The sequence below is a fragment of the Labeo rohita genome, unplaced genomic scaffold (genome assembly GCF_022985175.1).
Source record: "Labeo rohita strain BAU-BD-2019 unplaced genomic scaffold, IGBB_LRoh.1.0 scaffold_61, whole genome shotgun sequence".
Lineage (NCBI taxonomy): Eukaryota > Metazoa > Chordata > Actinopteri > Cypriniformes > Cyprinidae > Labeo > Labeo rohita.
In genome coordinates this window covers 187,217-195,530 of record NW_026129535.1, presented here as the reverse complement: position 1 = coordinate 195,530, position 8,314 = coordinate 187,217, and the positions used below count along the sequence as shown (strand labels likewise).

Sequence of the window (8,314 nt, the reverse complement as noted above, 5' to 3'; positions counted from 1 at the left end):
TGTAGAGCAAGACAAAAGAGTAGTCCGCAAGGCAGGTGAGGGTCAGAGAACAGCGAACGTAATCCAGGGGGATAAGCAAAGGGTAATCAATATAGACTGGCGAGAGTTCCAAAAGGCAGGCAGCGAGACAACTAAACGAAATAACAAGGCTAGGTGACAAGACTAGGAAAGCAAGGCAAAAACAAGAAGAAACTAGACACAGGATAACTAAGACAAGGCTTTGTAAGAATGCAAACACAATTCAATACTCAGCAACTAGTAAAAGGAAGTCCGGGGCTTAAATAGGGTCTCTGATTGGACCCAGGTGATAAGTGCAATGGCTGATTGGGAACGTAGTCCGGGGTGTGGTGTAACAGTCAATGTAATATGAATGTGAGAGGGCGACATCTGGTGGTGAGCAGACCAAAGGTCACTGGCCAGATTGATAACAATGAGAGAGCAGAAAAGTCCTCCCTCTCTGATGCAATTTTCACCTGTGATCACAATTAGAGAAAAGGACATTGCAAAAAAAAAAAATGTTAATATATGTCAATTTTGCATAATGTAATGAAGTGTTGCACAAAGCATATATTTAAGCCAAAAATAAAAATAAAGACTTCTGCGTCCTCATAGAAGTATATATAAAGCCATAAATAGTAAAATAACAAAGGACTACAGAACTTACACAGCTCCAACTCACCTTAACCCCTGGGTATACCCTATACCTTACGAAAATTAAACATGCTTATAACCATAGTTTAAAAAAAAAAAAGAAAAAAAAGAAAGAAAGAAAAGAAAAAGAAACATTGTTACTGAAAAAAAATCTTTATTAGCATAAAAAAATATGTACATCGGTTGCACGTATTTTTATTATGTTCTTTCAACATAATTCATATCCATTTATGTTACGTAACTTGTGTTTGTCAAATGAACATGATTTTTTTTATGTTGTTTTTATGCTGTTACCTTGTTGATTTAACATGATTTTTTTTTATTACAGCTTTATGCACCATATGCAGTGGTGTTTCAATAAATTACATAAAACTATGATAAAATGTACGATAAATCCAGATAATAATTAATTACAGAATAAAAAAAAACTTTGGTAAACTATAAGTATTACATTTTTAAATAAATAATAGCATTTTAGCAACCTTAATATTAAGCAAGGCAATAAGCAAAAACATTTTTTAGAAAAAAAAAAAAAAAACAGTACACAACAATCCATACAGATTACAAATATACAGAGAAGCATGTTACAGACATAGCTCATTTGCTTGAAATGCATGTGTTAAAATATAATATAACCCCATATAAAAGCAAAATCCTTAAAATTGTACACTTGTTGCTACAAATGTCCAAGGTGTGGATGTTTTGGATGTTTCGGTAACTCCAATCTAACTGCAACTGCTACTGTGCGCCCTTCATACACTGACACATTTAATGGACAGGGAGAGCGAAAAATAATAGATTGATATTAACATTTGCAACATCGTCAGACAAAGAGATTTTAAAAGTAGCAAAAATGTAAGTTTCATACATACCATTAATGTAAAGGCTTTGGACTGACAGTGAAGTGGATGTCAATAAGTGCACTCGTCTAGTGAAATATCAGATACCTGTAAAATATCAGAAGTATGCATCAGTTTTAAAACAGTTAACAATTATTATAATTAAGAGTGTTGGATTATGCTTATCAAAACACATGAAGATGCATATCATTCAAAGCAGTCATCAGAGATGTATGCATGAGAATGCAACCTCTCAAAACAAAAGTAAAAGTTTTAAATAATACTTATGTTACAACCCGCTCGTTTGAGGTCGCAATATAAAAGAGGGGTCGAACCAAAATATATAATCAATACAGATTATTTTATTGAATTAAACAAATACAACAATCAATAATAATAATAAACATAAGTCTAGGGATAAATTAAAAAAAAGTAAACAAAACAAATATAACCACAACCAAAGCTTGATCTACATATTATAAGAAATGCACAGGGAAAACACAAAAGTTAGAGAATCAACAAAAGGTTACATATTAAACCAAAACCACTCCTGAGACCCCCTCCCCCACAGAGCCTACTCCCAGTTAACACACACCCTCTTATATATGCTACCAATTAACAATTAACATAGGATAGACCAATTGGAAAATGGCCACACTCTTCCCAATAGAATCTGGAGAAACCTCAGGGTCGTCACACTTACTACTACTAAACAGCATTCCAAAAAAAAAAAAAAAGGTCTTCACAGGACAGGAGAAACCAGACATCTAAACAGAAAGCATATTCAATGTTAATTTTCTTTACACCAACATGCATTGTACTGGCTTTTTGATTGTCTGTAACAAAGGCTTATTCATTATAAGTTGTCATAAAAAGCAACAGAACTTAAATAACATCCAGTTAATCAGGAACGCAGCATGTGTAAATCACGCGATATCCGTCTTTGAACTTGCATGTGTCTGATCTACGTCTCGTCTGCACTGTTTTTTTCCCACTCGTCCCCTGACTTTAGCCGCCTAACATTACTCTCACCTACATTTCAGCTAACCTTAGCATCTCAAACAAGCCCATTCTCTACACTGGATGCGGCACAGCGCAACAAATTCTCGACAGTTAACAATAGAACAGATTCCATGTTCTATTGTATTTCTGATGTAGTTCAAGCTCTTTGAAATGGCCACTTTGTCGCGTAACATTAAGGTACACAGCTTCAAGCTGTTGTGGCAAGGCAACGGTAACGTCCGGTGTACATGGTTCAGTTTCTCATCATTCTGAGTCGTCTAGTCAACATACCAACATGCGAAGAAAAGGATTATATGCATTTCGAACACTTAAACGGTAACGACATTTTCAGAAGAGGCTAAAGCTAGTGTTAATGTTAGCTAAGGTACAAACGCATAAACGTAACTTAAAAAAACAATGTTGTTTGATATGGCAAGTATATAAAACCTGAGTGAAAATATGCACATTCAAATACTGAATGGTTACTCTGTAACGTGGAGTGAAAGGCGAGAGGCGAGCGGATCCACGTGCGAGCTTTTATTAATCGAACGAGACAAAGACACGTCGTACAGGCAGGGTCAAACAGGAGCAGACAGGTATATCACAGGCAAGACGTAAAGAATAATCCAATAACACGAGCGAGTCCAGAAGGCAGGTGGCGAGCAGTCAAAACGGGGAAGCCAGGCGAGGGAACTAGGAACTAGGAAAAACGCTGACGACAATAAACACAACAATAATACTCCATGGCTTGCATGGGCAAAGACCGGGGCTTTTATAGTGATGCTGATTGGTCACGTGTTGACACACTCAGCGTGAAGGATACTGGGAGATGTAGTCCAGGGTGTAATGCGACAGTCAGTGTGTGATAAGGTGAGAGTGACCTCTGGTGGTGAGCGGACGGCAGAACATCGACCAGATTCGTGACATACTCTAAACTACATTTTATTTTCAAGTTTTCATTAACTTACCTCAGTGCAGAGCTCAGATCCCATCCACAGCGAGAGACAAAATGGCGATGGGTGCGAATCGGTTTCCTTTGCAAAAGGGCGGGGTTTATAAAGAAAACATAACTACTTAATTTAGCTACAACATGATTAATTCTATAAGATTGAACATCCTTACAGAAGATTATTACTTATTACTTAAGGTGGTTAGTTTTTTGTTTTTGTAGTTCAGTTAAAAACTCCATCACATTTTCTCCTCTAACTTTAAATCATCCAAAATCGTTGCTTTACCTTTTTGCTAAAAGGCATTTGAATTTCTTTGCATGCTGGCTTTGTAAACACTGAGTGCACTTCCGCCTACGTCACGCCTGACCTTTCCGACATCACAGAATGAAGACGAGCAGGCGCATTGCAAAGCAAATGCTTGCCCAGCTTTTTAATGACAGATCGTTTTGCTAGATAAGATCTTCATTCCTTGGCTGGGATTGTGTAAAGCCTTTTGAAGCTTCACTGAAACTGCGTTTTTAACCTTCAATTCGCTGGCCACTATGAAAGTCCACTGTATGAAGAAAAATCCTGGAATGTTTTCCTCAAAAAACTTAATTTCTTTGCGAAGAAAGAAAGACATGAACATCCTGGATGACATAGGGTGAGTAACTTATCAGGATTTTTTTTTTTTTAAATTCATTTATGTTTGTCATAAAGTTATGAAAAAATACAATAAAGCAACACCATGTGTTAAAATTTAAGTCAGAATTTCTGTATAGAGACTATTTTTATCCATTTAGTCTAATGTTTGTGTGTAGGGCACTCTTTTAAATTCAGGTATGTCTAATTCTGTAAAATGCAAAATATGCAACAGGGCTGAAAAGGTTTTAACCACAATTTTTCTAGCACAACCATGGCCATGATTTGTAGTACCCACTGTTTAATTAACAATGTTTTTTTTTTTTTTTTTTAACTACGGTATAAACATGTTTAATTTTCGTAAGGTATAGGGTATGCCCAGGGGTTAAGGTGAGTTTTACTATTAAGTTCTTGTTTGTCATTTTCCAGTTACATGTGTAAGTTTTGTAGCCCTTTGTTATTTTATATTTATTGCTATATCTATAGTTCTGTGAGGACACAGATTCCTCACAGAAGTCTTTATTTTTATATTTGGTTAAATATATGCTTTGTGCAACACTGCAGGGACAACTTTGCAAGTGTATACACTCCAGAAATTCGTCGACTCCTGTCCACAGCTGAAAGGATTTAACTTATTAAAACCAGTTATTAAAATACATTTAGAACATGATTTTCTTTTCTTTTCTTTTCTTTTCTTTTTTTTTTTTTTTTTTTTTTTTTTTTTTTTTTACTGTTCTTTGTACTTTTCTGTATTCTGTTCTTAGAAGTTCTGTTAAAACTTTTATTTTAACTTTGAAATATATCTATGTTAACTTAAGGTCTTTTGGACCTTGCATTTAACTATGTAAGACAGTTCATTGTTAATAACTTTGAAACATATCTATTGTAGCATAACTAAAATTGTTTAATGTTACACTTTCACAGTAGCTACAGGTAACAAGAGGGTAACAAGGCATCACCTTGAATTACAGCCCGCATATGTTACACCAGTGGCGGCTACTGGTCTGTCAAATAGGGGAAGCTCATTTTCGGCTATTACGCTAGGTAACTCTGTAAAAGTGAAACAAGGAATGTGTGAAATGTATGATGAAAATCAAGCAATTTCGCCAAGCAAATATAAAGAAATAGGTTGCAGCAGTTTTTATTTCGACTGAACTTGAGAAATCCGCGATGGGACTGAGCGCGAATAGCTTCAGCGATTCCTTATAGTACAAAATCGCTGTCAGTCAAAAGGAGATGCAATCTTTCGACAGACCCTCCAATCATCACGCAGAAGCTCGGAGTCCAGGCCAGCCCACTCCTCATTTGCTCCTCATTCACCCCCAGAGACGCTGAGCGTCCGTGGGCGGGACATAATCGCAGCGTTTATCCAATGACCGTCTAGTTTCAAAGCACTGAAAAAAAACATTCAAAGCAGCCGCATTGAAGTCAATGGACGCTGGGCTTCAACTGGGAAATGCACTGTGACGCTACGGGAATGTATGAGAAGAAAATCAAGTCAGCCGACCTGCTATATCTAACTGATTCTGAACGAACTCGTCTTTGAGATTAACCTTTTTTTAACGCATTTTTAGTCAATAAAATGTTAATACAATAGTACATAATTTGACCATTAATTTTGTGACATTATAGGGGAAGCTGAGCTTCCCTTGCAGTCTTAAAGAAATCGCCACTGTGTTACACTTACACGGTAACTACAGGTAACAAGAGGGTAACAAGGCATCACTTTAAATTACAGCCCGCGGATGTTACACTTACATATAACAAGGGTGTATATTTTCCACAGTAGTTGTGTATTATGATGTTACATTTATATGTTATTTCCTGTGAGCAGCTGGAACCCGGTTATCTATACTTTTTCACTGTATTACCCCTCAACGGTACAATGCTGCATACGTGACTCGCTGTGGAGATGACCATATGCAATACTCTTTCATTAGGGAATTTTCCTATTGAAATTTCTAAACCAAATCATAGCAGAAACTCCTTACATAATTTCCCCATACTTTAAGCTGTGCTGTTCAGTAATCTCCATGATCCCACATAAAGAAACACTAATAAATACTATTGTTGCCTAACATGGTCATGCATGCCACGTAATTTTAGAATAGTTACACCTTACTTATGAAATACTAACAGTATAAATACTTTTAATATTCCAAGTCATTACCCCCTTATCCCCCAAAAGTTGTTTCCATTTACCTACACATATACATTCAGTTGCAAGTTATGCTTATGATGGAAAATTTCCGTCTGTGCGCCATACATACCACGCAATTTCAGAATAGGTGCCCTTTAATTATGAAATACTTACAGTATAAATGCTTGATAATTTTGCAGCTAAATATTTGTTGTTTGGGTGATAATAAACATGAAATCTTTTATACGTTTGCTAAGAAGTAACAAGTTTCACCAAGAAACTGATTGAAAGTAATGCCAAAATGCTTTTAGATTTAATATCACAGTATACAAGTCAAAGGCAACTGTGGAAAACAGAAGATGTGACCCCACACATGCATATACACGGTCTGACTTGAATTATACTGGACTTATGCATTATACATTTCATTGTGCAATATCATTTTGACAGTTGAATGTGAATATCTACCTTGAATATATTTATCAATGTGCAATAACTTTTACAATTGCTGTGCAATTTCATTGTAAATCTCTCTTGCGCTATTATAGAAACTGTTTATGCCATCTCATTCTACCCCCCCTCTATCCCCTATTTGCACCACTATAGTTATTTACTGTAACTTTATGTATTGTTATGTTGTATTGTAAATATATCTCTTACATGTTGCACTGAGTAGTGAGATGCTCTTAATCTCATCGTACATGTATATAATGTACATTGTATATGTGTACAGTGACAATAAAAGGCATTCAATTCAATTCATTTCAATTTATGGTGGATAAAAAACGAAAAGAAAAAAAAAACCTTGAGGGAAAGCATGCTACGCCAGGTGGCCAGTTTAATCTTAAAAAGAAAAACTAATAAGTAAATAGCTATGTTACTATAGCTATGTGTGACAGCAGTTCAGTTCACTTTGGTAAAACTGATTGTATCATCATTGTGCTCATCTGTTTCCTTTTGGTGAGTGAAGATCCTTACCTCCTCCTGAGATGTTTCTGTCATATGCCAAAGGTCCACTTGTTACCATAGTGCATGGTATTCACAGTCTTCACAACTGTGAATCCTGAAAAATGTGTGTTTGAGGGCTTCAGGTGGCTTCAGGTGACCCTTCCAATTTGCCATGTGGCTGTCCATATTACAAGATGTTCCTACCCCATTATTCTGCCATCACAGCTCCCCCGCCTTGCTCAAAAAAGCCAGGGAACTACAAAAAGAAATGTCATGTCTCAACAGCAACCCCAGTGAATAAAGATTCAGGAAGAAGCAGTATCTCTTTTGCCTGGAGCTCATTCTCAGAGATGAAAAAGCTTGACAGGAGTGTGGGGGGAGGTTCTGAAAGTTATTTGTTAAATGTCCCGTAAAAGAGGCATTGTCCCCACTGATTCAGACATTATTGGTGCAAAAATTCCCACCTAACATGTTTCTTTGTCACTATGACACATTGGGTGAAACTGATGAAAATAATAACGGAGTACACAATGTACCCACTCACCCACCCACCAGTTTCAGTCAAGTCAAGTCATTTCCCCCATCACCCTCTCTCCCCAGCCAAACACACAGGTGAACAGGTGATATATTCTTACTACTTTCGCCCCCACCAGGTGCCGCAATCAACGCAAAAAAAATGTCCAAAATAACAGAGCTATACCTGGCTCTTACAGTGATAAAGCAGCTTTACAGTATTACATAGAAAATAGTGTCAATAATGCAAAAGGTCAACAGTAAACACTCAATTTTCAGGTAAAAGCAGTTGGTAAGAAATGCTTTTATGATTAACTGATTATGAGTTGATTATGAACACTGACTGGAAGAAACTAACTTGTCCGACGTGTGGATAATGATCATGGATCCAATGACTGCGTTTTGTAGACTTATTTCAGACATCACACCTGAATCAAATTTCCTCTTTAGTCCCTATAATTCTAGCTAATATGTAAGAATTGGCATATTGATGGCTGGGGTTGTTCACTATTAAATCAGTAATTCAGTAAGTCGTTTTTTTTTTTTTTTTTTTACATACAGCAATTACATAATTTAAAACTACGTAGAAGTGATACCTATTATCACAAAGTGATAATCATCAATTTATGAACTACAAAGTAGTTAACTAT

At 36.3% G+C, this 8,314-nt stretch overlaps 1 long non-coding RNA gene across 1 annotated transcript; it reads right to left on the bottom strand.

Annotated features, from left to right (window-relative positions):
- Positions 1-858: 858 nt before the first annotated feature.
- LOC127161288 (uncharacterized) lies at positions 859-7,426 on the bottom strand. The gene is made up of 3 exons (XR_007827005.1): positions 7,182-7,426; positions 1,524-1,598; positions 859-1,410 (listed from the first exon to the last, which is right to left on the bottom strand). It is a non-coding gene; the product is annotated as an uncharacterized LOC127161288 (long non-coding RNA).
- Positions 7,427-8,314: the final 888 nt, after the last annotated feature.